The sequence below is a fragment of the Haliotis cracherodii genome, unplaced genomic scaffold, assembly GCF_022045235.1.
Source record: "Haliotis cracherodii isolate W230 unplaced genomic scaffold, xgHalCrac1.p SCAF_6, whole genome shotgun sequence".
NCBI classification, from domain to species: Eukaryota; Metazoa; Mollusca; class Gastropoda; order Lepetellida; family Haliotidae; genus Haliotis; species Haliotis cracherodii.
The window spans coordinates 3,123,315-3,129,677 of record NW_027266319.1 but is presented as its reverse complement, the minus strand read 5'-3'; the positions used below and the strand labels follow the sequence as shown (position 1 = coordinate 3,129,677).

The following is a 6,363-nucleotide window of genomic DNA, read 5'->3' as shown; positions in this document are numbered from 1 at the left end:
TACAGTGAACGTCCGCTCTCAAGGTACCCGCTTCGATATTGTTTAGTGTGTGGACACAGTGTGTTGATAGCGTCGAGTAGTCTGTTAACGTTATCAGCCTGTCCAATGGTAACTTTCCTAGGAAGCCACGAGGTGCCTCGAAAGTCAAATGATGTGATCATTATTGAACTACAAACGACGGAATTGGCTCGCGTGAGTCATTATCTTTGGGAACATCAACCCGTACACAATCCATCCTAGTTTCGTGTGTCCTGGATCCATATATCTCAAATTCAATGATAGATGAAAACATTAAAATACTTGCTAACGAGTAGGGTTGCTTTGGGATATGCTCCCATATTAACCAGAACGTCATATGTGATTGAATACTTTTCCAATAGCACCGGAACCCATACATCTAGCTTGCATACTACATGGCTTTAAAAACTGACACCCAACACGATCTCAAATACGCAAATGTATACACGACTCTTGAAGAAGCCCTACTTGTCCGCGACCTTGCACTGACTCATCACTTGTGTACCCCGTGATGAAAGGGGGTCGATGTCTCTCTCCCCCCCCGCCCCCGGTATACTCCCCCTGGGTGGCGACTGATCTACATTTACCTACGTAAGAACGTAGCCCTGGAATCGAGGAATTATTTAAGCTAATTATTGCGGGTGTTAGGACGACAGGGTGTGAACCGATGACTGTTGACAGTTGGTTGACATTTGATATTATATAAGTGGAATAATCCTTTTATCTATTTATTCGTTCTTTCGTTCTTTCTTTTCCTCTATGCCTTTCTATAATTATTTAATTCTCATTAATTCCTTCACATTGTTTCTTTCATTCAATCATTTATTCATTGTCATTTACTGATTCCTTCCCTCATTCAACTATTCAGTCATTCGTTCCCTTATTGAATCCTTTATTCGCTTTCATTTTCTCATTCGTTCCCTCATTCAACCATTTACTCATTCGTTCTCCCATTCAACCATTTAGTTATTCGTTCCCTCATTGAATCCTTTTTTCGCTTTCATTTACTCATTCGTTCTCCCATTCACTCATTCGTTCTCCCATTCAACCATTTAGTCATTCGTTCCCTCATTGAATCCTTTATTCGCTTTCATTTACTCATTCGTTCCCTCATTCAACATTTACTCATTCGTTCCCTCATTCAACCATTCACTCATTCATTCCCTCATTCAACATTTACTCATTCGTTCCCTCATTCAACCATTTACTCATTCGTTCCCCCATTCAACCATTTTTTCCCTCTTTCATATTTGATTCGTTCCCACATTTAATCACCCTTTTACTCTTTTATTTATACATTCGCTCGTCCATATACTAGTAATCATTTATCAATCAGTTAGTGCTGTTCCGTTTCAAATAACGCATCAACGGCATCAACACCAAATAGTTCAGCAGCATCCGAGTCCTTAAGATTTATATATCATACTGGCGACACATTGTTTACCCGCTGCCAAGGAAAAATATTAATGCTAGTTGTGTGCCTCATCAGTCGTGCTGTGAACCTAATAATTTAATATAGCGAGACAGTGTGTGCAAACAGTAACAGAAGACACTACATGGTTCTTGAATTAACTACCCAAACGTCACACAGCTCAAAAAGCAGGGCATGGCGAGAACCAATCTGAAATATTATTTGAAGATGAAATCCAGTCATTTTAGGCGTGTTTTGTTATAGAATATAGAATCATCAATTTACACGCCAATTTGGCCAATTGATCAGCCCCAATTAATCCCAGTAATATGTTTACTGTTTAAAAGAATCGTGATTCTAAAAGCGGCGTAAAACATTGTTCACTCGCATAATTCCGTATCGTGAACAAACGCTTACGTAGACAGGTTTATACAAGTTTGAACAACCGTCGACATCGTTCTGCATAGTCGTTGTACGGATCATCGATTAACACAGCTCTCAATGAGAATAATATTTTCACCGACTGTAACATCCTCAACTACTCCGCACTGTTACAAAGTATGGTCAAGATTGGAATACAGGAAGTCAATTTAGTGTGGCTGCCGTGTGGTACCTGTTGCCTAGTAACGCGACAACCATAATTGATATATATAGATGATCTAAGGAAGCTCTCGGCGAGTCAAAGGATTGAAGAATACATTTGTCTTTGCTCTCTTTGCCGTTGTTCCGTAACAGCACAGTCGTTATATATGGTAGACGAGCATGTCCAACATAATATCTGATACAACAAACGGCGTCTGTGAACATGCGGCGAAATCAATGAGGAGATGCTCATTTAGAACGAGTTTTGAGCAAGCAGAGTATTTAAAACGAACCTCGTTTTCTTAGGCCCGTAAGAGATATGTATTTACAAACTGATGTGACGGAGTTACCGTTATACCGTGTCACCCTCGCCATAACGACCCCGCGAGAAAGATTGTTTCGATGATTCGGGTCTGAAAGGAAAATGTCTTTCATGCACGGAAAGGACTCAATATAAGTTCCAACCATGAATAGAAATGACATCATACACTCAAACATACATCATACACTCAAACATACATCGTACACTCAAACATACATGAAACACTCAAACATACATCATACACTCAAACATTCATCATACACTCAAACATACATCATACACTCAAACATACATCATACACTCAAACATGCATGAAACACTCAAACATACATCATACACTCAAACATACATCATACACTCAAACATACATGAAACACTCAAACATACATCGTACACTCAAACATACATCATACACTCAAACATACATCATACACTCAAACATACATGAAACACTCAAACATACATGAAAAACTCAAACATACATCGTACACTCAAACATACATCGTACACTCAAACATACATCATACACTCAAACATACATCATACACTCAAACATTCATCATACACTCAAACATACATCATACACTCAAACATACATCATACACTCAAACATACATCATACACTCATACATACATCATACACTCAAACATGCATGAAACACTCAAACATGCATGAAACACTCAAACATACATCGTACACTCAAACATAGATCATACACTCAAACATACATCATACACTCAAACATACATCATACACTCAAACATGCATGAAACACTCAAACATACATCATACACTCAAACATACATCATACACTCAAACATACATCATACACTCAAACATACATCATGCACTCAAACATACATCATACACTCAAACATACATCATGTACTCAAACATAGATCATACACTCAAACATACATCATACACTCAAACATACATCATACACTCAAACATACATCATACACTCAAACATTCATCATACACTCAAACATACATCATGCACTCAAACATACATCATACACGCAAACATACATCGTACACTCAAACATACATCATACACTCAAACATACATCATACACTCAAACATAGATCATACACTCAAACATACATCATACATTCAAACATACATCGTACACTCAAACATAGATCATACACTCAAACATACATCATACACTCAAACATACATCATACACTCAAACATGCATGAAACACTCAAACATACATCGTACACTCAAACATAGATCATACACTCAAACATACATCATACACTCAAACATACATCATACACTCAAACATACATCATACACTCAAACATACATCATATACTCAAACATGCATGAAACACTCAAACATACATCATACACTCAAACATAGATCATACACTCAAACATACATCATACACTCAAACATACATCATACACTCAAACATTCATCATACACTCAAACATACATCTTACTGATCAAAGCTGAATTCAATGCCAGAGGGAATAAAGTAATTCGATAAGAAAGACAATATTTCACAAATGCATAGAAGCGAACGAATCGATACCAAAATCACAATCCTGTTTCGTTATAAATCCAGCGTATCACTTTGAGGAATGCAAAATAGTTTTATTGGTATAAGTTTTAGGATCGATTTTTATCCAAGCAATATTACTTATATAAATGACTTTATAAATACATATTTAGGGCGTAACACGGATCCAGTGTCATTAAAGACTCTGTGTTACGCCCAAACTCGGTATTTATAAAGTCATTAATATTAATAATATTTCGGAGAATAAAATCAGATTCGTTATGATTAAATTGTGTGAAATACGATTTCGTTGGCTATTTAAATACAGTGGTACTTCGTCAACATATACATCTATATCGAATAATCAGTTGTTCGAGACAAGCTGAGTGGCGTTAGGGTGTCATGTATTAATATTCATGTTTGGAAAATGTTTTTGTAACATTGATTTTCGCGCGGTAGCGGTATTGTCTAAAGTACTCACGGGAATGAAAAAAAACTGTTTTTTCGATCTCAGATTTTAAATAAATGCAGTTAACATACAAAATATATAAATATTCAAACAACTCAATTAGTACTAATTGGGCCTTGGCACAAATACAGCGTATCAAAGGTTTTTATGTCTTTTTACACGTAAAAGTGTGTACAAATATGAACAAAACAGACTATTGTGAAACTGAGCATAACCAGGTGTTAGCAGATCAAGGTGAATGTCCATGACCTATGACACCTTGATGACAGGTGAAAACAGGTGCTTGAAACCCACGTGCATGTGATTTGTCAGTGGTTAGTGATTTGTGAGAGGCATTGTGGGATAGTGAATCATCGTCAAAATATCAGAACGTAAAAGTAACATATTCCCTTCTCAAACAACAACTTACATGTCATTATTATTATTATTATGTACATAAACATAGCTGTTATTTTTATTGTTGTTTTGATAACTTTTTTTCCAGGCTAATTTCCATAATGCCTATAGCCTGTTTCTGCCATGTCAGTTTGGACTTAGTTTTATTTTTGAATGTTGAAAGTGCCTACAAATTACCTCCTGTAAAGTACATTTTGTATTGAGCACTGAGATACCATTAGCAAATCCACACTAGTACTTTTCCAGTTGTTTTGTTATTTCGTATTTACATCTACATAATGCTTTGTGTCGATTATTAAATCCAGCAAAACAGGTTTTTTTTTCATTTCCATGAGTACTTTAGTATTTCTCTTATATTAATGGTCATTTTTGCCACCTCAATAATTGTACATATGTATTTGTAAATGTTTGGGTATTTGTAAACGTTTGGACCGTTGGATAGCTCATGTTCAGCACTTTAATTTGGTATCAACATCTCCTATATTGGTTTAGTAGTTAGTCTGCCATTCGGGTTTTCTCTATGTTTGAAAACACAATGTTTGCTCGCCATTCTGTAGCATTCCCTCTACTGTCCCAGAGAGGTTGCTTTCTCCGAGGTCCGTGCGTCTCGTATAAAACTTCAGCCCCAGGTATCACGAGACCGGGTCTTGCTACTGGTTTGGTCTGGTCGAAACTTAGGTTTCGTTAGTAAGTGGTTAAGGGACAGTTTTCTATGTGTTACTGATTTGCTCTGGTGGTATTGAGCGAAACCTTATTGGCTAGCCTTTAATAATTCGTACCCCGTTTTCTAGTAATCTTTGGACAACCAACTTTCCAGCGATTGTCTAGATTAGGGCAAGTGCCGTTTTACTATTGGGAGTCAAGTTACTCTTTTGGTCAAGTACCCTTTTTAATGATAGTGAGTCTAGATACACCTCAGCTCAAGTACCTTATATTATTGCGAAGTTTAGGATTTCCTTGTCCAGTCAAAAGTGACCGAGTCTTTTATCTAAAAGACTAGTTTGCTGCTCAGGCTTTTTTCGTCTATTTTATTGTCAGAGACTTTTTTAGGTATAGTCCCTCTGTGTTTATTTTCCGCTATTTAACCCAGACGAGGTTATTCATCCATTTTGTATTTTCTGAAAAAAATATGATGTTTTTCATGTTGTGCGACCTGTTACTTGAAATCTACTTCATGGATTATCATATTGTGGTTGCAGTTTCTATACCAATAGAAATTTGTTTTCAATATTTAGTTTTTCTGAAAAGGTACAGCTATTTATCTCTTTTTTTTACTTTTCCAATTGGGGTTACAGTTTCTATACCAGTGCAAAGCTTGATTTCGATAAGTGGATTTTCTTAGGAAATAGTGTTTCGTTTACTTAGAAATATGTTGCAGTCGAAGTCGGGGGCTAATAGTGAATCCTGCTTTTGTTTTGTTTCATTACGCTAACACAGTGGCTCAACTGAACAGCTTTGTACATTTGCTCTGATTTAAATAATTGGTGATCATTTTCTGTGTGAACTGTTTTTTATTCTTTTTATTGTCGTCTATTGATACATTTAGCTAATAGTAACTGTGAGGTTTTACCCCGTTTTCAATTGTTACTCTATTCATGTTTAATGAAACCCTGGTCTCAGGGTCATAGCTCCGTGAGACACAGACGCC

At 36.5% G+C, this 6,363-nt stretch overlaps 1 protein-coding gene across 1 annotated transcript in view; it reads left to right on the top strand.

Moving 5' to 3' along the window:
• LOC139445406 (proline-rich protein 23A3-like) overlaps positions 1-6,363 on the top strand; it is a 93,564-nt gene that overhangs the window by 35,131 nt on the left and 52,070 nt on the right. The gene's annotated exons all lie outside the window — the stretch shown is intronic.